The sequence below is a fragment of the Macaca nemestrina genome, chromosome 13 (assembly GCF_043159975.1).
Source record: "Macaca nemestrina isolate mMacNem1 chromosome 13, mMacNem.hap1, whole genome shotgun sequence".
NCBI lineage: Eukaryota > Metazoa > Chordata > Mammalia > Primates > Cercopithecidae > Macaca > Macaca nemestrina.
Window position 1 is genome coordinate 41,666,148 of NC_092137.1, and position 25,069 is coordinate 41,691,216.

At 37.0% G+C, this 25,069-nt stretch overlaps 1 long non-coding RNA gene across 1 annotated transcript in view; it reads right to left on the reverse strand.

The window, feature by feature from the left end:
* The window catches only part of LOC105464909 (uncharacterized), a 517,978-nt gene that overhangs the window by 391,187 nt on the left and 101,722 nt on the right, over positions 1-25,069 (reverse strand). The window contains exon 2 of the long non-coding RNA XR_977141.3: positions 706-774. This is a non-coding gene — a long non-coding RNA (uncharacterized lncRNA). The remainder of the gene's footprint in view (positions 1-705; positions 775-25,069) is intronic.

Consider the following 25,069-nt stretch of genomic DNA (forward strand, 5'->3'; position numbering starts at 1 on the left):
AAAGAGAAAAATAAACCCTTCATAAGAATTCTCTTTAGTTTTTTATGTAAGATATTTGCTGAACACAGCATAAATTGTTTTGTTTTGTTTTTTTGAGATGGAGTGTCACTTTGTTGCCCAGGCTGGAGTGCAGTGGTGCGATCTCGGCTCACTGCAACCTCCACCTCCTGGGTTGAAGCAATTCTCCTGCCTCAGCCTCTTCGGTATCTGGGACTACAGGTACATGCTACTATGCCCTGGCTAATTTTTGTATTTTTAGCAGAGATGGGGTTTCGCCATGTTGGCCAGACTGGTCTCAAACTCCTGACCTCAGGCAATCCACCCACCTTGGCCTCCCATAACGCTGGGATTACAGGCGTGAGCCACCGCACCTGGCCTATTCTGTTTTTCAAGGAGAACCCCATCCAAAGATGTTAGGAAATAAACATGCATAAATGCTTTTCCACAATGACAGCCACAGAACAAACCTGACAATCAAATAGTTCTATGGATCTCTACATTTGAGTCTTTGCAGTGTTAAAGCTCTAAATAAAACGAATAACTTTTTCACATCAAATCTGTATTCATCAGCCACATGCAATTAATAGTATTATTTGACATTTTCCTGCTGTAGCTCCATCTTATGAGAAGGGCATTCATTTATCAGCTGCTTTATCAGAATGAGAGAGAGGAAACAACTAAAGAAGTAGACAAATGTTTACTTACCTTCACATACCATGGCTTTTGATTCTCCAAATCAAAACCATCATCCAAATAACCATACTAAACAGTCCACTTGAAGAAAAAGAAAAAAGAAAAGAAAGAGAATTTGGGAATAAACAGTAAGTTTGTATTAAATATTTACTTTATAAAATTAGCATAAACATGAAATTACAAAATACTATACTTTTGAGCTAGAAGAACATCAATTACAGATAGTAAAGACAGAATACCTGGCCTTTTACATTTTTTTCTAATGTATCAAATTAATACATCTTTCAAATTAAATTATGTCTGTGAGTTCCACTGTTTAAATATTGTTCTGAAAATATAAATCCTACTGAAATGAAATAAAAATAGGCTGGAAAATTTCAATTGTTCAAATGGTGAAAAAGAAAATAACAATGGAATGTAAATGAAAACTAACAACCCACAACTCTTAATGCAGGATAACATTTAAAATTTAATCTCAAAATAGCTTTCAGAGTCATCCGACCTAAATATATTAGAATGACAGCACCTGATCTTACATTAAAACACATTACCAAAATTCTGATATTTTGAAAAGAAAAAAGAGATTGATATTTATCCTTTACAGTTCACAAAAATTTATAATAATCATGGTGGTATGTGAAATATCCCTAAAGAATTAATTGTCCTTTATATTGTAGTTTGGATTTCAATGATCTTGACATGTGCATAAATCAGTCACAAGCAAATGTTATGCGCTATCAAATGCTCATTTCAGATTCTTCATCTATTTTAAGAAGTCAATTTTTTTAAATCGCAATCTCATTTTTGTTAAATTAAACCCTCTGAAGAGGAATGGCAAGTATTTTTCTTTATGCTCTATGAAGGCTACAGAATAAAGTTAATTCTATTTCTACAGCGAGCAAACATGAAACGAGATTTTCTATTGTTCTTTTCTTATAATGAATTTTAATCTTTCCTGCTTCTGTTAGGATCATGAAAGAATATGAGTGCCTCTTTTATGTCATTTCTGCAAAACCAAAAGTTAAGAGGCAGGCTAAGAAGGCTGAGAACTCGGGAGGTCTATTACATTGGTGTTCCACTGGGGTCACAGCAGTTGTCTGCCTACTCCCTTCACTGCCACTCCTAACGGTTTAGTGACAGCAACTTTGTGAATAAGGTTCTCTTTCATTTCCTTTATCCCTTTTCAGAATAAATCAAATTCTAGCAACTTATGCCCAGGATAGTTAATTTGACTGAAATAGTCTATAGCTTACTGAGGACATGCCTTTTTTCTTTTCTTTTTTTTTTTTTTTTTTTTTTTTTTTTTTTTTTTTTTTTTTTGAGACAGAGTCTCACTCCATCACCCAGGCTGGAGCACAGTGGTGTGATCTCAGCTCACTGCAACCTCTGCCTCCTGGGTTCAAGCAATTGTCTTGTCTCAGCCTCCCAAGTAGCTGGGGTTACAGGTGCGTATCACCACAGTCAACTATTTTTGTATTTTTAGTAGAGACAAGGTTTCACCACATTGGCCAGGCTGTTCTCTAACTCCTGAACTCAAGTGATCCACCTGCTTTGTCCTCCCAAAGTGCTAGGATTACAGGCCTGAGCCACTGGCCTGGCTGACCTGCTTACTTTTCAATTAAGGCAGTTCTGATTCACAAAATCGATTTAGAGTTCTCCTTTGAAAAGATGTTGATGACACACAGTTGAAGATTTAAACATTTATCATCATAATCAAGTCCTAATTATTTTAAGGAACAATTGCAAGTCTTCAGAGTAATAAAATTTTTATTTGGGGTTCCTAATTCAAGTTCATTTGCCTAGAATTTTTTGGAGGCCTGGTCTACACCACTGCAATATGGATACAAAAAGTACTATCTAAACTACTCAGGAATTCGGTATAGCCATACACATACAAAATCTTATTTTGCAGCATTGGCCACTATTCCTATACACTGAAAGAGAAAGTAAAGTTGAAGTCTTCTGTGTATATAATTTGAATGTTGCTTTTATTCCTAAATCATTAGTAACTGAGGAAACACAATGTATTACATATGTACAAATATAATCATGATCAGTTCAAACATCATTTCTGACTGTTTTACATTTCTATTCTCTTTATTTCCAAAACTCATGTATTCAAAGATCTATTGGGTACCTGACTATGGGCCAAACACCTTTGGAGGCAAGAGGTGCAACAGTAAACGAGCTAGATGCGTACCGACTGTCACAGAGCTTGCAGTCTGGAGTGCAGACATCGATAATAAACAAGTAAAAGCAAAAATAATTTCATTTTAGAAAGTGATCAATGCTGTGAACAAAACAAAACACAGGGACATGCTGGAGAATGAAGGGGGAAAAGCAGGCTAGTGGGTAGATGAAGGCATCAAAAACAGCTCTCAAAGGAGATGGCATTGAATCGAGATTGAATAACAGGGAGTGGGCAATCATGGATTCAAAGTGTTCTAGGTAGCAAGAACAGGAAGATGGAATACATTTGGCACATTTAAGGAAGAGAAAGAAGCTTAGAGTGACTGGATATGGTAAGGGAGGGAGAGAATGGTAAGGAATGACGTAAGAAACACAGTAAGGACAGAGTAGCTAGGGTCATGTAAGCCATTGTAAAGATTAGGATTTTATTCTATGCATAAAGAGAAGCCACTGAAGAAATGTAATCAAGGGGATTACATGATCTAATTTTGTTTTTAAAATTTCATGTTGACTTCTGGAACCAGAGTGGTGATTCACACCAGAATGACCGCTCCGGTGGGCTGAGTGCTAAAGGGAACTAGAACTTCCCTGGACTGAGGTGACCTAGGACTACCTCTGCCAAGTAGACTGTGTGAGGGTCCCACATTCATTGTGAGGTTGGCCATAACCTGCTTTCCAGGCTGGGGAGAGGTTTCAGCTCCAGCTCCACTCTTCCTGTCACCTCGAGCCATGTCGTTTCATGAAATAAGTACCAACAATTAAAGGAAATCCACCAATTGGACAGGCTGTAGCTGAACTATAACAGAAGTTCAACTTTAACAGGCATCTATAAAATGCTGACGAAACCCAGTGTGTACAGAACAGAAGGATAATAAATCCTGGTTTGTAGCATTCAGCAACCAAACTAAGTGGCAAGTCTGTTTATACTGAATATAAATGCAAAACATAATGGAGTGTTGCCTAGCGAAGGGGAAAAAATGCTTTGTCCCACACAATATTTCTGACTGTTGCTTGGTTAGAACATAAAATGATTGATATTTCCTAATGAGTATTGTTTAAAAGGCACATTTTTATGGGCTTTAGTCCTGTAAATAATCTTTGTAATGATCACGAATTATCAACAAGCTGAGGCAGGAAAGGAAAACAAATCTCTAATGAAATAAGTCTATAGACTTATGTTATATAGATAATGTTGAAGAGGAGAAAAGAAAAATAGTAATAATTATATGTGTCAGGCTCTTATCATAGCTGTATCATTTCACCCATATAAAAGTCTACCAGGGAAGGGCACTGTCATTTTAATAAAGATGAAGAACTGAGGCTCAAAGACATTAGGAGCTTGCCCATTATCATGAAACAAGTCAGCATCAGAGCTGTCTCTGTAGTCACAGCTAAACCTGAGTACAGACTCTGAGTTTTTCCCATTGCACCAAGCAAGGTCAAAGCCAACAATAAAGTAATTGGATATTACATTCAGAAGGAATGAAGTCAATGATCTCTGAGAAAGCAACGTACAAATAACCTATGTGTCCTTCCCAGTGACCTTCCATTTCCAACACTGCTGACCCTTGCTGCTACCAAGGTCTCAAGACAGGACTGCTATAAAGGAAGCAACTTGTGTATTTGCCCCTCAGCCTTCTTATTGGACCTTTTTTCTACTGAGCAATGCCTTCATGTTTCCTTTATTCTCATGTTTTCTTGACCCACACAATTATCAGCCTCTGCTCCCAAATTCTTCATTCACCTTAGAGTGAAAATGATTTATGTCAAGCAGACAAATCTAAAAGAGATATTCACGTTACGAGGATAAGATAGTTAAGTTGTTAAAATTAATCACTGTATTTTTTTTTTTTTTTTTTTTTTCAGAAATCAGTCAGTAGATAGGGGAGCTTTAAGAGAACGAGGACCTGTCTTGGTCCTCAAGTCAATCTTCACCAGAAGGTACTCTAGTGTGCCCAAGATAGATTTGGGTCCAATAATTGCCACATCAAAGCCTACCCAGCTTATCTCCTACTTTCTTCCCTCCAGACAGACATTCCAAACATGTTTTGTCCTTTTCCATTTCTGCAATTTGGCGACTGCCATGCACCCTACCTGAAACTCATTTCTTTTCTTTATCTAAACCCTACTCACCCTTACAACAGCTCTTGTTCAGGGCCAGCATTTTTTAAGTAATCATTTTTACTAGCGTTAAATGTAGGTTCCATGTTAAAACTTTTAAAATTCAGAATCATTTAAAGAAGAAAGATTTTAGGCCGGGTGCGGTGGCCCACGCCTGTAATCCTAGCACTTTGGGAGGCCGCCATGGGCGGATCTCGAGGTCAGGAGATCGAGACCATCCTGGCTAACATGGTGAAACCCCGTCTCTACTAAAAATGCAAAAAACTAGCCAGGCGAGGTGGCGGGCGCCTGTAGTCCCAGCTACTCGGGAGGCTGAGGCAGGAGAATGGCGTGAACCCGGGAGGCAGAGCTTGCGGTGAGCCGGCATCGACCCACTGCACTCCAGCCTGGGCAACAAAGTGAGACTCCGTCTCAAAAAAAAAAAAAAGAAGTTTTTAAATCAAGGTGCTTCTATTACAGAGATAACAATTTTTAATAAGACCTTGTCCTTAAGCAGGTAAAGACCTGATCATTCCAACTGTCTCGCAATTTCTCCCTCTTTCCCCACTCCTTTGAATTCCTTCAGTTTACTTACTGTATAACATTCAGTTGCCCAGACACTTATTTAATTACTCCCTTAATAAATGTTTGTTCAGCTCACCTACTCTACTTCAGCATCATGGTAGATTCCACTATGGTAAACAAGACAGATATGATTTCTACCTGCGTGAAATTTACAATTTAGTGTCTCTAATTAAGACATAACTTATATAACTTCCTAATGTAATAATCTGTGCTTTATGTAAGTGAATATTTTCTCCCAAGTGAACTGAACATCCCTGGGGTCAGAAAACACATAATACAGTATAATCAAACACTTAGCCAGTTATCACAATGCCCTGAGGATACACAAAGGCATAAAAGCAGCCTTATGTCTTCATATCAAAAACTGACTTTATACATATTCATAGAAGAGTTTCAATTATATAGAAAAAAGCCTTATCAATGAGACATTGTTGATTTATGAACATTCTGTTCTATTCTTTTCTATTCCATACTAGTTCATTTTGATTTAAAATGTATAATAATATAGTCAAATTTTTGTTTCAGGATTACAGTTTATGGTCTGTCCAAGCTGAAACTAAGTCTAGTTTTTATTAGCATAGTTTCTGAGCAAAATAAAACTAAAAATTATTATCTGATCAGACACAATCAAAAGATGGGAAATTATAGTGAGATAGGTAGCATATGTTAACTCAAGAATATATAACTATAATAACTGTGACTAACTGCATGGTATCTGGCACATGGTACATGCTAAAAAATATTTGCGGCCAGGTGCAGTGGCTCACACCTGTAATCCCAGCACTTTGGGAGGCTGCGGTGAGCGGATCACGAGGTCAGGAGATCGAGACCATCCTGGCTAACACGTTGAAACCCCATCTCTACTAAAAATACAAAAAAAAAAAAAAAATTAGCCGGGCATGGTGGCGGGCGCCTGTAGTCCCAGGTGCTCGGGAGGCTGAGGCAGGAGAAAAGCATGAACCCTGGAGGCGGAGCTTGCAGTGAGCTGAGATCGCACCACTGCACTCCAGCCTGGCGACAAAGTGAAACTCCATCTTAAAAAAAAAAAAGAAAAGAAAAGAAAAGCAGATTTTTGCAATGAAGAAGCACTAGACTGTATGTCAAGTGTCCTGGTTTCTACTTCTTCAGATAAGTTCCTTTTCCTTCAGACGCCTTGGTCTCTTCACATACAAACAAGGGCTTAGATTATCCAGCATGCAATGCTTTTATAGAAGATGTAAAGCAGGTACCACAAGTAATATTTATTGTGACTTTTTTTTTAGACTTTTCCTAACAACTGAACATAGATAAAATACATTCCATATATGTCTTTCAATCAAAAGCTTTTCCTTGCAGTTGTGCTTAGAAATTAACACTCAGTATATATAGAAATATACCATACCCTATAAGATTGTGATGTACAGCCAGGCACAGTGGCTCATGTCTGTTACCCCAGCATTTTGGGAGGCCAAGGCAGGAGGATCACTTGGGTCCAGGAATTTGAGACCAACCTGGGCAACATAGCAAGACCCTCTCTATATAAAAAATTTCAAAAAAATAGCCAGATACAGTGGCCCATGCCTGTAATTCCATTTACTTGGGAGGCCAAGTGGGAGAATCACCTGAGTCCACGAAGTCAAGGCTGTAGTGAGCTGTCATTACAACACTGCATTCCAGCCCAGGCAACCGAGTGAGACTGTCTCAAAAAAAAAAAAAAAAGTTATGATGTACAAAGTTTAGCATCTGTTGGGCAAAACTTTGATTATCTATGATCTTTTCTGTTCATCTGAAGTTACCAGCTTATTTTATAAACTAAAAAATAAATTCCATATTTCTATCAGAAAGAACATTCCTTATGTTTTTCAGGAGAGATTTATTTTTCCTTTGATGACCTTTTAGATTTTCTTTTCTTTTTTTTTTTTTTTTTTTTTTTTTTGAGATGGAGTCTCCCTCTGTCACCCAGGCTGAAGTGCGGTGGCTTGATCTCTGCTCACTGCAACCTCCACCTCCCGGGTTCAAGCAATTTTCCTGCCTCAGCCTCCTGAGTAGCTGGGATTACAGGTGTGCGCCACCACGCCCAGCTAATTTTTTTTTTTTTTTTTTTTTTTTTTTTTTGTATTTTTAGTAGAGACAGGGTTTCAGCATGTGGGTCAGGCTGGTCTCGAGCTCCTGATCTCATGATCCGCCCGCCTCAGCCTCTCAAAGTGCTGGGATTACAGGCATGAGCCTTTGCATCCAGCCCTATTTTCTCTTTATTATGTCTCCCCAGTAACTGTCTCTTTCAACCATCCACAATCCTTTACTAAGTACCAGGGAAATAGAAACCAAAACTAGACATATCTTTCCCTTTTCACTTTTACAGATGAGCTAATGAGCACAGATTAATGAGAATAAGAGGAACTGCTTACAGAAAAAGCAGATATCAGGCCACAGAAATCTCAAACATACATATATTTTTATACAACAAAATCTTCTTAGTTCTGATATCAGGGTTACGTCTACCCCAGATCACTCTCCAGCCTTGAATCATCAATCCTCCTCATGTACAGTAAGTTTCAACCATATTGAACTGTGGTTTCCTAAACCTCTGATGCATGTTCTTGCCCATGGTGACCTTTCTGCAAAAATTCCCTCTCAGCCTGGCCTCTGTTGTTTACATTGCCTCCTGCTCATTCTTCAGAACTCAACTCAGGCATCACTTTCCCTGAGAAGTAATTCTTGATACCACCCTTACCCAAGTGTGCATTTGGATCTCTTCCCACAGCCCTTATGCAAATCTCTACAGTTGTCTTTCTTTTTTATGTTTCTCACATTGAACTATAAGCTCTTTGAAGGTCAAAAAAAATCTCTTATCCATCTTTCTTAGCTCAATAAGAAAGCACATAGTAGGTACACAAGAAATGCTCATTGTTGAGTGAATGAATGTGTCAATAGTGAATTTAAAAAAAAAAAACAACCTTTCTGTATCAGAGCTGTAAAAAAGGAACTTAAGAGAACAAACCAAAGACAGGGTCTCAGAATCTTTCTTCCCTCATAGCATATTCTCCAAATAGTAGATTTACTTCAGCAAATCCATTGCATTGTAGGCTTCAGGAGAGCAGAAATCCAGCCCTTCTTTTGCAATTTCTTCTGATGGCCCACATAAAATAAAGAGCTTAAAAATGTTTCTTTCTGGTTTTTTTGGTTTTTTTTTTTTTTTTAATGGAAATTACTTCCATTTAGTTCCCCTTTCCACCATGGACATTTAAAATCGCTTATATTGTAGGCTTTGAATCATGCATGTAAGACTACCTAGAAGTTAACCTGAGGTAGGAGGATAATTTATCTAAATACTCCCTGCAAATTTTATGCAAGTGCCTCAAGACTACACTTGCAGAAACACAAACATAGGTCTTTAAAATAGACGGATCCTCATGGAGTTTTTAGTCCATTCTCTTCATTTCATTGATGAGGCCAGTGAGACATAGAGCTTCGGTGAGTGGTCCAAAACCATGCAGCCCGTTGGTTAGAGGGCTCAAGGAGAAGTAGCCAGGGGATTAGCAGATTTCCCCAATCTACTTGTGAACAGGCCCCTTAAGATATCTCGACAGGAACCCCAAAAGTCTTTTAATTGCTCTGCTTGATGTTTATGCGTTGGCTTCTTAAAAATCTTTGTTTTTCCTCCAAATATTTTCTAAGTTAAACATTCAGAGAAAAATAATAATAATAATTTAGATGAAGATTGGGTCTTAAGTATCAACGACATTAGATGATACTTGAACTTGATGAGTTGTTTGGCAATATTAAGTGGTATACGTGAGAAGGGTTCACAGAGAGACTCTAGGAACATTTGAGGAGCATTAGTAGAACTTTCCATTCTTAGAGGAACTACAGAAAACGAAACAGGGGTCCAAAGTGTCTGAAGCTTCTTTTATTAGGAGAGAGTGATATCAAGGCATTACTATTTTAGTCATTGTCTCACTGACGCTAAATAACAAACCATCCCAAAACTCAGTGGAATACAACAAGCTTTCGTTTCATGCTCATGAGTCTGTAGGTTGATTGTAAATCAGTTGGTCTAGGCTGGGAGCAGCTGAGCAATTCTGTTTCAGACTACAGATTCATCTGGGCTTGGCTCCTCAATGCAGGTTGAGTTCACATCTGCGATACGTGTGTGTGTGTGTGTGTGTGTGTGTGTGTGTGTGTGTAAATTCTGGAGCCTAATCTAAAGAAGGAGCAGCTACCTGGAAGAAGCTCTTCTCATCATGATGGCAAAAACCAACTCTACCACATGCCTTTACTTGCTTTATGTCTACAAATATCCCACTGCTCAGGTCAAGTCACATGGCCCAGCCAAAAACCAGTGAAAGGGGGTGTATACTCTACCCACAGAAGGATATATAAGAGAGTGAATATTTGCTGATCAGGAGGCTATACTATCATAACTACAAACCTGGCTTAAAATTTGAACACCTCTAACCAATATTTGGAAAGAAGTACATTATTTAATATAAACCTTACATTAACATATTTAAATAATATCACTTGCCTTCTTCTTTTATTCAAAAATATAGGGACATAAAGGCAGGTTATGGAAAAGAGGACACTAGGAACTCAACTGACCTATTTTGTTACTAATGATCAAATACTTTGGTAAACCCAAAACAGTGCTCAGCCCAGTTCAAACAGTCCATGTAGGTCATCCTAAAATTGTATCTGGGTGAAAGTTTTGGAGGAAATACTATTTATACATGTAACAAGGGGATAGAAATAGGGATATCAGGTTTTATTCTAATATGTTTTGGTTCTAGCCAGCCAATGGTAGAAAAGTCTATTTATTGCCCTCTTCTCGTTTTAGTCCAGTATCTCATCTCATCCTAGCTCTCATCATTCCACCAGGCCTGCCTGCTTCCCATTTTAGACAATGTATGTCTTTGACTATGAGATTATGTATGGGATTATCATATTTTATTATTAAAAATGATTTCTCATAAATATAGCACGAAAATATTAGCACTATCAATGATGTTCAGGTTAGGAAGTACTCAGTAGCCACATTTATTTTAAAAGCATATAATTAAATATTTGTCTAGGGTAGTCCCAATGTATCATTGATGTCCCAGCATAATTTCTAAATAATTTTTTTATTTTTAATTTTTGTGGGTATCTAGTAGGTGTATGGTCATTATGTTAAGTGAAGCAAAACAGGCACAGAAAGACAAACATTGCATGTTATCACTTATTTGTGGGATGTAAAAATTAAAACAGCTGAACACCTAGAGATAGTATGAGGAGGATTACTAGAGGCTGGGAAGCTCACCACAATTATTCATAGTGGCCCCTCTCACTCTCAGAATTATCCAGATTTGGCTAATAAATTATATGGTGAACCCAACTATAAAAGATCACATAATGATCTATAGACCATCACATTAGCTGTTTAGCCCCACCTAATCTTTGGTGAAAATCAGTTAAACTATTTCAAATAGTTCTGAAATCACCGGTAGTTGTATAATCAGGCTAATTTTCATTTATATTTGTTCAATTCTAATGCCTTTTCTCTCAGTAGTCTATAAACGTATTTTAACTGTGTTTTGTCAGAATCCACTATAATAATACATTATGTTTATTGCAGTTGGCTTTCTGGTCAATTTTCTGAAATTCCAGAGATGTAAGTATATGCTAAAGTGAGAAGCAATAACCTCTCAAGTGGTTTAGAGAAGCAATAATCTCTCAAGTGACTTCATTTGGCAAGAGGACAAAACCTTGAAATTATTATTTTTTTATAAGACAATTCCTTTCATTGTTAACCATCGTAGGGCCAGAATTATTTTAATGCATGGATTCCTGTTTGTTTAGAAATATTTAGACATTCTGTTTCCTGTATTGTAGGTTCTATATGCAAAGTCTTCCTCAATGTTTTTGGACCAATATAGTGATTGATATTTGGGCCAATGCAATATAGAACAAAATCCACCATTTTTTGATGTCAAGGTCAGTTCATGAACAATCAGTTACTGCATCTGTGCTACCAATCAGATCAAACCAATGATATGGCTAATAATTTTTAAACAATAGATTTTTCAACAAAGAAAGTATAGACTCCATGCAGAAACTATAAAAATAAGTCAGAAATATCCACAATAAGATAAATACTATTTGTAAACTGCCTTCTTTTGAGACAGCTAACTGCCCAGTGAAAACATTTTTTAAATTTTCTTGTTGGCCTTTCAACAATGGGGGTTGCTTCTATCCTCTTTCTGTTGAAACTTCCAGAATTATTATTTCATTTCCAACCCATTCATTATTAGTGGTCACACTTTAATTTTCGAGGCTAAATTGCATCTGGTGCTCTCAACCCTGGTTGGTCTGACTGCTTGATGTGCTTGCAGAACACCATTCAGAACCCTGAAAAATCTTTAGGTGTCATTGTATCATAAGAGAAATGATGGCTAAGTCTAGGAAATGGCTAAGGAAGGTTCTTGTCACTTGAACAAGTCAACAATCTACCTGTTTGATCAAAGGAAAAAAAAATCAATCTTACCAATTTTAGTTCCATGATAGAAAAAATAAACTAATGCTTGCCCTTGCAGCTGCTTCTGATGATTATAAAGCTAGAAAAAAGAGCTCAATAATCAGGCTCCACGAGAATTCCTGTTTAAATACTACCTGTAAAGCTAGAGTCTGATGCTTATAATTAATAGACTAACCCTTCTAATTTTCATTTGGAAATTAATTCTTAATTTGGCTGGAGTACACATGACAAGGTAATGCATATGGTAGATGTCCAAATAGATATTAACTGACTGATAAGCAATGACTGATATGGTCATTTTCCTCTATTCCACAAAATACTAAGTACCTAATGTGGATTACAGAAGCTTGATAGATTACTCTCTTTCCTGACAATCACAGATAAAATAAAATATCCCAGAAAAAAAGGCTTTTGTATCTGTTGTTCTTAAACCTTTCTACAATATCATTTTTGAATAAGACTGTAGGCCATGCACATCAATTTTAGTCATAAGGCACTTTGGAGTCCCAAATTATACCAGGAAAGCACAAAACAGTATTCTGTGATGTCATAGAATAGAGAATTTTACTTCAGCAAATATTTTGATTAACAAAGTACAATACATATCGATATAAAAACATATATGTATAAGGATATAGCCTTTTTATACTTGAATTTAACACTAAACATATATTGAACATACTCATTTTTCTTTATTTATAAAACATATCAAAATTTTCCAAAATTTTTAGGTTATCTTGTGAAGATCAGCAGATTCACAGAAATGCTAGATATTCAGTAAACTGCATATAACAGCTTTTGCTAAGTGATACTATAGCAACCTTTATTTTTACTCTAGAAATTATCCTCGCACACAAAAAACACTCTGCTATTTCATGGATTCAGTGAAATTTTATAAAGAAGTCTAATGAGTATAGTGTTTCTTGTTGTGATGATGAAGATGTTCCAGAATTAGATCATAGTATCAGTTGCACAATCTTGTGAATATGCTAAAAAAACTACCAATAACATACTTCCAAAGGATGAATCTTATTGTATATGAATTATAGTTCAATAATAAAGAAGACATAACTCTTCTATTTAATAAACAATCTGTCCTATTTAATATGTTATACATTAAAGCAATATAATTAACACAATATTCTGATTAACAATCATATATAATTTGAAAAGCTTCCTTCATGGTTAATAGCAAAGAAAACAATAATATGAAGTTTGATTTTATTTGTGAGGGTGGGCAAGAGAAATAGTGTTCATTTCTAGTTCAGGGACTAACTTTCATAGAGTTTGTCATAATTTACAATGTCATCAAGAATATAAGCATTCCCTTTTCTCTGCATCATTGCCAAAATCTGTTATTTTATTTGTTCACAATAGACATTCTATTGTGTAAGATGATATCTCATTGTTCTTTTAATTTGTCTATCTCTGACAATTAGTGACATTGGTCAGTTTTTCATATGCTTATGGGCCATTTGTACATCTTCTTTCTAAAAATGTCTGTTCTTATCCTTTGCCCACTTTTTAATGGGGTTGTTTTTCTCTTGCAAATTTGTTTAAGTTCCTTATGATGCCGGATATTAGGCCTTTGTCAGGTGCATAGTTTGCAAATATTTTCTCCCATTCTGTAGGTTGTCTGTTTACTCTGTTGATAGTTTCATTGGCTGTACAGAAGCTCTTAAATGTAATTAGATCCCATGTGTCAATTTTTGCTTTTGTTGCTATTGGTTTTGGTGTTTTTCTCATGAAATTTTTGCTTATTCCCTATGTTCAGGATGGCATTGCCTAAGTTGTCTTCTAGAGATTTTATAGTTTTGGGTTTTACATTTAAGTCTTTAATCCATCTTGAGTTGGTTTTTTCATATGGTGTAAGGAAGGGGTGAAGCTTCAATCTTCTGCGAATGGTTAACCAGTTACCCCAGCACCATTTATTGAATAAGGAGTCTTCTCCGCATTGCTTGTTTTTCTCGGGTTTGTCAAAGATCAGATGGTTGTAGGTGTGTACCCTTATTTCTGGGCTCTTTATTCTGTTTCATTGCTCTATGTCCCAGTTTGTGTACCAATACCATGCTGTTTTGGTTACTGTAACACTGTAGAATATAATTTGAAGTCAGGTAACTGATGCTTCCAGCTTTGTTCTTTTTGCTTAGGATTGCCTTTGCTATTCGTGATCTTTTCTGGTTCTATATAAAGGATTTCATTCATAGTTTGATAGGAATAGCATTGAATCTGTAAACTGCTTTGGGCACTATGGCCATTTTAATTATAATGATTCTTCCTAGCCATGAGCACAGGATGTTTTTCCATTTGTTTGTGTCATCTGATTTCTTTGAGCAGTGTTTTATAATTCTTATTGTAGAGATCTTTCACTTCCCTGTTTATCTGTATTCCTAGGCATTTTATTCTTTTTGTGGCAATTGTGAATGGGATTGCCTTCCTGATTTAGCTCTCAGCTTGGCTGTTGTTGGTGTATAGGAATGCTAGTGATTTTTGTTCACTGATTTTGTATCCTGAAACAATGCTAAAGTTGTTTATCAGCTGAAGGAGATTTGCGGACAAGACTATAGAGTGTTCTAGATACAGAATCATGTTGTCTACAAACAGGGATAGCTTGACTTCCTCCCTTCCTACTTGGATGCCTTTTATTTTTTTCTTTTGCTTGATTGCTCTGATTAGGACTTGCAATACTATGTTGAATAGGAGTGGTGAGAGAGAGCATCCTTGTCTTGTGCCAGTTTTCAAGGGGAATGCTTTCAGCTTTTGCCCATTTAGTATGATGTTGACTGTGGGTTTGTCATAGATGGCTCTTATTATTTTGAGATATGTTTCTTCAATACTTAGTTTATTGAGAGTTTTTAACATGAATGGGCATCAAATTCTGTTGAAAGTCTTTTCTGCATCTATTGAGACAATCATGTGGATTTTGTGTTTAGTTCTGTTTATGTGATGAATCACATTTATTGATGTGTGTATGTTGAACCAACCTTGCATCCTGAGGATGAAGCCTACTTGATTGTGATGAATTAGCTTTTTGATGTGTTGCTGGATTCAGTTTGCAAGTCTTTTGTTGAGGATTTTTGTGTCAATGTTCATCAAGAATATTGTCCTGAAGTTTTCTTTTTTTGTTGTATCTCTGCCTGGTTTTTGTATCAGCATGATGCTAGCCTCACAGAATGAGTTTGGAGAGGAGTTCCTTCTCCTCAGTTTTTTGGAACAGTTTCAGTAGGAATAGTACCAGCTCTTCTTTGTATATCTGGTAGAATTTGGCTATGAATCCACCAGGTCGTAAGCTTTTTTTGGGTGACAGGCTACTTATTACTGATTCAATTTTGGAGCTCATTATTGGTCATTTCAGGGAATTAATTTCTTTCTGGGTCAGTCTTGGGAGGGTGTGTCCAGGAATTTATCCATCGCTTCTAGGTTCTCAGACCCTGGGAAAAATGACCCAGTGAAGAGCAGATTAACAACTGCTGCACCACAATCACAGCACAGGGAAATACAGGTGGTTCTGCTTCCACGGCCAAATGATTGGGAGCGAGAACTGCTTATATTTGAGGGAATAATTGAGGAAAACTTCCCCAATCTTGCTAGAGTCCTAGACACCCAAATACAAGAAGCTCAAAGAACACCTGGGAAATTTATCACAAAAAGATCATTGCCTAGCCACATAGTCATCAAGTTATCTAAAGTCAAGACAAATAAAAGAATCTCTTGAGAAATGTCTGTTCATATCCTTTGCCCACTTTTTGATGGGGTTGTTTGTTTTTTTCTTGTAAATTTGTTTGAGTTCTTTGTAGGTTCTGGATACAAAAGAAGACATTCATACAGCCAACAGACACATGAAAAAATGCTCATCATCACTGGCCATCAGAGAAATGCAAATCAAAACCACAATGAGATACCATCTCACACCAGTTAGAATGACGATCATTAAAAAGTCAGGAAACAACAGGTGCCGGAGAGGATGTGGAGAAATAGGAACACTTTTACACTGTTGGTGGGATTGTAAACTAGTTCAACCATTATGGAAAACAGTATGGCGATTCCTCGAGGATCTAGAACTAGATGTACCATATGACCCAGCCATCCCATTACTGGGTATATACCCAAAGGATTATAAATTATGCTGCTATAAAGACACATGCACACGTATGTTTATTGCGGCACTATTCACAATAGCAAAGACTTGGAATCAACCCAAATGTCCATCAGTGACGGACTGGATTAAGAAAATGTGGCACATATACACCATGGAATACTATGCAGCCATAAAAAAGGATGAGTTTGTGTCCTTTGTAGGGACATGGATGCAGCTGGAAACCATCATTCTCAGCAAACTATCACAAGAACAGAAAACCAAACACCGCATGTTCTCACTCATAGGTGGGAACTGAACAATGAGATCACTTGGACTCGGGAAGGGGAACATCACACACCAGGGCCTATCATGGGGAGGGGGGAGGGGGGAGGGATTGCATTGGGAGTTATACCTGATGTAAATGACGAGTTGATGGGTGCAGCACACCAACAAGGCACAAGTATACATATGTAACAAACCTGCACGTTATGCACATGTACCCTAGAACTTAAAGTATAATAATAATAAATAAATTTAAAAAAAAAAAGAAAAAAAGAATCTCAAGAGTTATGAGGCAAAAGCATCAGGTAGCGTACAAAGGAAAACCTATCAGAGTAACAGCAGATGTCTCAGCAGAAACTCTACAAGCTAGAAGGGATGGGGGTCCTAGTTTTAGCCTCCTTAAACAAAACAATTATCAGCCAAGAATTTCGTATCTAGTGAAACTAAGCTTCATAAATGAAGAAAAGATATAGTCTTTTCCACACAAATGCTGAGAGAACTCACCCTACCAAGCCAGTACTATAAGAACTGCTAAAAGGAGCTCTAAATCTTGAAACAAATCCTTGAAATACACTAAAATAGAACCTCCTTAAAGCATAAATCCCACAAGATCTATATAACAATAATACAAGAAAAAAAGGTATTCAGGCAACAAATAACATGATGAACAGATTAGTACCTCACATCTCAATACTAACGTTGAGTGTAAATGGCCTAAATGCTCCACTTAAAAGATACAGAATGGCAGAAGGGATAGGAATTCACCAACCAAGTTCCTGCTGTCTTCAGGAGACTCCCTTAACACATAATGATTCACATAAATTTAAGGTAAAAAGGTGGAGAAAGATATTCCATGTAAATGGACATCAAAAGAGGGCAGGAGTAGTTATTTTTATATCAGACAAAACAAACTTTAATCTGGCAGCAGTTTAAAAAGACAAAGATCTAATGATAAATTGATAAGTCTATCAGGTAAATATCACAATCCTAAACATATATGTACCTAACACTGGAGCTCCTAAATATATAAAACAATTACTACTAGACCTAAGAAATGAGATAGACAACAACAAAATAATACCGGCAAACTTTAATACTCCACTGACAGCCCTAGAAAGGTTATCAAGAAAGAAAGTCAACAAAGAAACAATGGACGTAAATTATACCCTACAACAAATGAACTTCACAGATATTTATAGAACATTCTACCCAACTGCACAATATACAATCTATTCATCAGCACATGGAACATTCTCCAAGATAGACCATATGATAGGCCACAAAACAAATCTCAGTAAATTTAAGAAAATTGAAATTATATCAAGTACTCTCTCAGACCACAGTGGAATAACAATGGAAATCAACTCCAAAAGGAAGCCTCAAAACCATGCAAATACATGGAAATTAAATAAGCTACTCCTGAATGATCATGGATCAAGACAAAAATTTAAAAATTCTTTGAACTGAATAATAGTGATACAACCTATCATAATCTCCGGGATAAAGCAGTGCTAAAATGAAAGTTCATAGCATTAAATATCTACATCAAAAAGTCTGAAAGAGCACAAGTAGGCAATCTAAGGTCACACCTCATGAAACTGGAGGAACAAGAACATTCCAAATGCGAATCCAGCAGAAGAAAATAAATAATGAAGATCAGTGCAGAACTAAATGAAATTGAAACAAAAAAGATAAATGAAACAAAAGCTGCTTCTTTGAAAAGAGAAATAAAATTGATAGATCATTAGCAAGATTAACCAAGAAAAAAGAGAGAATGAGCTCAATTAGAAATAATATGGAAGATATTACTACTGATACCACAGAAATACAAAAGATTATTCAAGGCTACTATGAACACCTTTATGCACATAAACCAGAAAACCTAGAGGAAATGGATAAATTCCTGGAAATATACAACTCTCCCACATTAAACCAGAAAGATACAGAAACTCTGAACAGACCATTAGCAAGCAGGGAGAGTGAAACGGTAATTTCAAAATTGCCAACAAAAAAAGTCCAGGACCAGACGGATTCACAGCTGAATTCTATCAGACATTCAAAGAAGAACTGATACCAATCCTATTGACACTATTCCACAATAGAGAAAGAAAGAATCATCACTAAGTCATTCTATGAAGCCAATATCACCCTAATACCAAAACCAAGGAAGGACATAACAAAAAAAGAAAACTACAGACAAATATCTCTGATGAACATAGATGCAAATATCCTCAACAAAATACTAGCTAACCAAATCCAACAGCATATTAAAAAGATAATCCACCATGATCAAGTGGGTTTCATACCAGGGATGCAGAGTTGGTTTAACATATGCAAGTCAATAAATTTGATACACCACATAAACAGAGTTAAAAAACAAAAATCATATGATCATCTCAATAGATGCAGAAAAAAATCTGACAAAATCCAGCATCCCTTTATAATTAAAACCCTCAGCAAAACTGGCATAGAAGGGACATACCTTAAAGTAACAAAAGCCATCTATGACAAACCCACAGCCAACATTATACCAAATGGGGAAAACTTGAAAGAATTCCCCCTGAGAACTGAAACAAGACAAGGATGCCCCGTTTCACTACTTCTATTCAACACAGTACTGGAAGTCCTAGCTATAGCAATCAGACAAGAGAAAGAAATCAAGGGCATCCAAATCAGTAAAGAGGAAATCAAGTTGTCTCCGCTGATGATATCATCATATACCTAGAAAACTCTAAATACTTCTCCAGAAAACTCCTAGAACTGGTAAATGAATTCAGTTAAGTTTCAGGATACAAAATTAATGTACACAAATAAGTAGCTCTTCTATATGCTAACAGCAACCAAGTTGAGAATCAAATCAAGAACTCAACCCCTTTTACAATACGTGCCAAAAAATAAATGCTTAGGAATATAACTAATCAAGGACATGAAAGACTTCTACAAGGAAAACTATAAAACACTGCTGAAAGAAATCATAGACAACACAAATGGAAACATCCCATGCTTATGGATGGGTAGAATCTATATTGTGAAAATGATCATACTACCAAAAGCAGTCTACAAATTCAATGCAATTCCCATCAAAATACCATCATCATTTTTCACAGAACTAGAAAAAATAATCCTAAAATTCATATGCAACCAAAAAAGAGGCCACATAGCCAATGCAAGACTAAGCAAAAAGAAATGTGGAAGCATCACATTACCTGACTTCAAACTATGGTATAAGGCCATAGTCACCAAAACAGAATGGTACTGGCATAAAAATAGGCACATACACCAATGGAAAAGAATAGAGAGCCCAGAAATAAACCCAAATACTTACAGCCAACTGATCTTCAACAAAGCAAGCAAAAACATTAAGTGGGGAAATGACAACCTATTCAACAAATGGTGATGGAATAATTGTCAAGCCATACGCAGAAGAATGAAACTGGATCCTCATCTCTCACCTTATACAAAAATCAACTCAAGATGAATCAAAGACTTAAATGTAAGACCTGAAACTATAAAAATAGAAGATAACATGAGAAAACCCCTCCTAGACATTGGCTTAGGCAAAGACTTCATGACCAAGAACCCAAAAGCAAATGCAATAAAAACAAAGATAAATAGATGTGACTTAATTAAACTAAAAAGCTTCTGCACAGCAAAAGAAATAACTAGCAGAGTTAACAGACAAGCCATAAAATGGGAGAAAATTTTCACAACTCATACATCTGATAAAGGGCTAATATCCAGAATCTGCAAAGAACTCAAACAAATCAGCAAGAAAAAAAGTAAACTATCCCATCAAAAAGTAGGCTAAGGAACATGAACAGACAATTCTCAAAAGAAGATATACAAATGACTAATGAGCATATGAAAAAATGATCAACATCACTAATTATCAGGGAAATGCAAGTAAAACCACAATGCAATACCACCTCACTCCTGCAAGAATGGCCATAACAAAAAAAAATTAAAATAATAGATGTTGACGTGGTTTTAGTGAAAATGGAACACTGTCACACTGTTGGTGGGAATGTAAACTAGTACAACCACTACGGAAAACAGCATGGAGATTCCTGAAAGAACTAAAAGTAAATCTACCATTTGATCCAGCAATCCCACTACTAGGTATCTACCCAGAGGAAAAGAAGTCATTATACAAAAAAGATATTTGCATATGCGTGTTTATAGCAGCACAATTTGCAATTGCAAATATATGGAAGCAGCCCAAATGTCCATCAATCAATGAGTAGATAAAGAAAATGTGGCATACATATATACCATGGAAATATATATACTACTCAGTCATACAAAAGGAATTAAATAATGGTATTCACAGCAACCTGGAACAAACTGGAGACTATTATTTCAAGTGAAGTAAGTCAGGAATGGAAAACCAAGTATTTTATGTTCTCACTTATAAGTGGAAGGTAAGCTATGAGGACACAAAGATGTAAGAATGATACATTGGACTTAGGCGATTTGGGAAAGGAAGAGAGGGGAGTGAGGGATAAAAGACTACACACTCAGTACAGTGTACACTGCTTGGGTGATGAGTGTGCCAAAAATCTCAGAAATCGCCACTAAACAACTTCTTCATCTAACCAAACATTACCTGTTCCCCAAAAACTTATTGAAATAAAAAGCCTGGATCCACCTTCAAAGGTTATGCTTTAGTTAGTCTAGTGAGAAGCCTAATTATAGATAGGCTTTGAAAACTCTCTAGGTGATTCTGTAATTAATCAAGATTGAGAACCACCATTCCTAAACCTCACTCCCTGTACAGCTCAAACTTCACCTCTCCTTTTAAGTTTCTCTGTGTACTTTTGCTTGAGGTAATGTTCTTTTCTCCAAACTACCATAATCACCTGAATCTTTCCTATGGCCCCTTCTTGGTCTACCTGGCATTCCAGTTGCTTATGAACATGGGTTATATCTCATACTCAGCTATGGCTGTCTTTGGAGATGACATTTGTTTGCACATATTAAGTCCTCAATACCTATTTGTTGTATGAATGAATGAATGCATATGCTTGCACATATTCCCTACACTTGATCTCATACCCCATCCCACACCCTTATTGATCCCCTGCCACCTTATTTCCCTTCCCCACAAATTCACAATCAGTTCAGGGCCCCAATCATTTTATGCAACTATTAAGCTTAAAACACACAGAGAAGACAAGAGTTGGATAAATTAAAAGGTCTGTTATATTCTTAACAGACTGTTTGTAACCAACAAAGTTAGAACTGTAAATATCCAACTTACCTTTAATTGACTAACACTGCCAGCTTCCTGGTGTTTATTCCATATCTATATATTTTGTCTTTGAATATAAAAAGAACTACTCACCATTGTATTGTCTTTCACTGTGCACAGTGTGCACTATTCTTATTTAAGTTCAGTTTAATGCCTATGTCCTATTTTCCTATTTTATGTAATGCTGTGATACCACATGACAGCTAAGTTCTAAGTATCTTCAGATATTATAGATTTGTCATAATATGAGATAAATGCATAGTTTTTGCCTCTCTTACAGATAATAAGTTGAGTGACTGCTTTAAGACAGTACAGGAATATATAGGACCATGTTTGGAAAGACTCAAGTAAGTTAGTCTAGAAAAAGAACTATCAGATTATTGGAAAGTTTTAGGATGGGTGAAGAGTCAACTATTGTTTCTTTAGAGTAAATCAGATGGGAAGTAGGAAGAAAACAAGAATGAGAATAGGTTTTTTAAACCACCAGTTGTTACCATAATGCCCAGCTCAGAATGCAGACTTCAAAAGTTAAAGAGTGCCTAGAGCAGTACCCATTACCACTGCCTTCCTTCCAATTCCATCTGCCTGTCCCTATGCACTTGAGATATAATGACTCCATGTTTGATGGGACTTTCTCTTATTTTCTGCAACTAAGCCTCTTCCTAGTGTCTTGAGATTCCTTGTGCTTTCACTTATGACAGTAACACCCTTCCAGACTCAGTTCTTCCAGACTGTTTTATCCCAAAGATGCTCAAATTCTCATTCTGACTAGAGAGGGCACCATAGAAGGAAAATGAAGTCAGATAATCTCAAGATTATCTGTCATCCTTTTCCACACCGCTACCCTGAACTCACAGCCTTTGCTGAACTCAAGTCTATTTATACACTCTGGCTGCTTTTTCCATTCTTCCTCCTATCCTATGTCCCTCCCAAGCTGTTACATTTTGTTTCCTTATAAACAAACACCATCTCTCCACATATGCACTCCTCCTTGCCTCGCTCATAAAACACTTTCTCTATATTAAACACTGTCTGTACTTAAACACTCTGCTTTCTTCAGTCACCTTTAGGATACACTTTGCTCTTTGTCCCCTAATTTCTTCTCATAACTTGGGGGCATGACACAGGGTCATGTTTTTTCTACTTCCTACAGCCACTTTCACATTATTAGTTTCTGAAACTCTTAGTAAATTCGCTTAGAAAATAACATTTATAAACTTACATGTCATCCTGCCAATCCACATCAAGCTTCTGCAGCTGATTACTCTGGCATGTTGATTCATATCTGATTGACAACCATGATCTCTAACACTATTTTCAATGACTTCAAAAACAGTGTGAAAGACACATCAATCCTTAACCTCACTGACTTCAGTAAGTCTCACTTCTTGTTTGCTCTAGCCATCTGCTCCCAGATCCTTGCCCGAATCTGCGATTCTCCCAGGATGGCTCTGAAATCTTAAACTCCAGTGCCCCACTCTCAACTCCAACTTCTTCCTCCAGCTTTCTGATCCATTAGTCCACATCTATTTTTGACCTCATGAAAACTTCTTACCTGACTCCCATTTTTTCTCAATCTACCATCCCCTTCTATTCTTCTAGTTTTGCTTTCTCCTTTTCTTTCCTAGGTTTTGTTGTTTTGTTTTCTGGTGATGGAATCTCACTCTGTCTCCCAGGCTGGAGTGCTGGAGTGCAGTGGCACAATCACAGCTCACTGAAACCTCTGCCTCCCGGGTTCAAGCGAGTTTCCTACCTCAGCCTCCCTGGTAGCTGGGATTACAGGTGCGCACCACCACATCCAGCTAATTTTTGGATTTTTAGTAAAGACGGTGTTTCACCATGTTGGACAGGCTGGTCTCTCGAACTCCTGACCTCAGGTGATTCACCCGCCTCGGCCTCCTCTCAAAGTGTTGGGATTACAGGAGTGAGCCACCATGCCCAGCCTCTTTCCTAGTTCCAATCTCTCTCTCTCTCTGCTAACACAAAACCACACATCCTGCTGCCAAAAGGAAATAGAAGCCATCAAAGAAGTTCAGTCATTTCTTACTCACTAATTACAAACATGCATCTGCACCCTTTCCCTTACCTCCCTTTCTCCCTTTACCTCTGTAAGGCTATTCTACTCACCAATACTGCCACTCTTAGCTCCTTGGCCTTCCATGGAGGTTGCCCTATCACTCATCTATCATCTGCACTTTCAGTCACTGTCCTGTTCAGCTCTTTGTATTTTAATGCACTCAAGTCTCTCTGTTTTTGAAAAAATAATGAAAATCCTTTAACCCTACATTGTCCAGAGAATACCATTCTCTTTCCCTTTACTATGATAATCTAGCTTTGGAAATTAGTACATCTTTGCTGACTCCTCTTCCTTGCTCCCATTCACTCATTGGCCCACAACAATCTGGCCTCCTAAAAAGCACTCTGTTGAACCTGCCCTGAAAAAATCACCAATGACCCTTTTGTTGCCGAATCCAATGGACATCTTTGTCCTTTTTTTACTTCTTTGCACCATTAACACTGTTCTACCCTACAGCCTGCTTTGGCTTGCCATAATTCTACATTTTTACCTCTCTAATCACCCTTTCCTATCCATCTTTCTCTTCTCAGCCTTAATATGTTTTACCAAAAATTCTACCCTCACTGCTCTCTTCTTCACATTCCCTTAGACTGTCCCTTGAAGGGATCCGTTCCTTTTTTTCTTATTGATAAACTTCCCAAAATATGTATCGAATCATTCTTGATGCAAAGTTCTTGACATGTAATGCAACTAACCTTAGGACATTTCTAACTAGTTATCAAATATGACATATCGAGGTAAAAACTTGGCATTTCATCCCCAAATTTCTTTTCCTGTATCCTCTTTCTCAGTGAGCAGAAAACTCTATCTACAGATAGCTCAAGGCAGGAACATGTGGGTCATCACACATGACTCCACCTCCTCACTCACCAACCTACATCAGTCAATATACCCTGGCAATGAATTCTCCTTAGTATCCCAAGAAGCTGACTGCTTCTCTCTTAATTCTTGCTGCCACTGTCATCACTTCTATCTTACAAGTGTTAATTGCCCTCCAAAATTATCTATTACAAATATATTTAATCACCTCTCTTCCTGTTAAAATCCCTCCCAGGCAAATCATAGTTTTAAAACAAATAAACAAACTAAAATGACACACAAATATCTATGTGACCTGGCTTTTGCTTGCCACTCACCTTGCAGCAATTATCTCAAGAATCAATTATTCCTTCAGGAAGTTTACCCTGACCCCTCGATCTGAGTTAAGAGCCCCACTTGGGCTTCTAGAATATGCTGGCTCATAGGATCAGAGTATGAATTGCCATGTCCTGTATAATTAATGGATTACTTGACCTTTCTGACATTTAAAAAGTGAGCTCC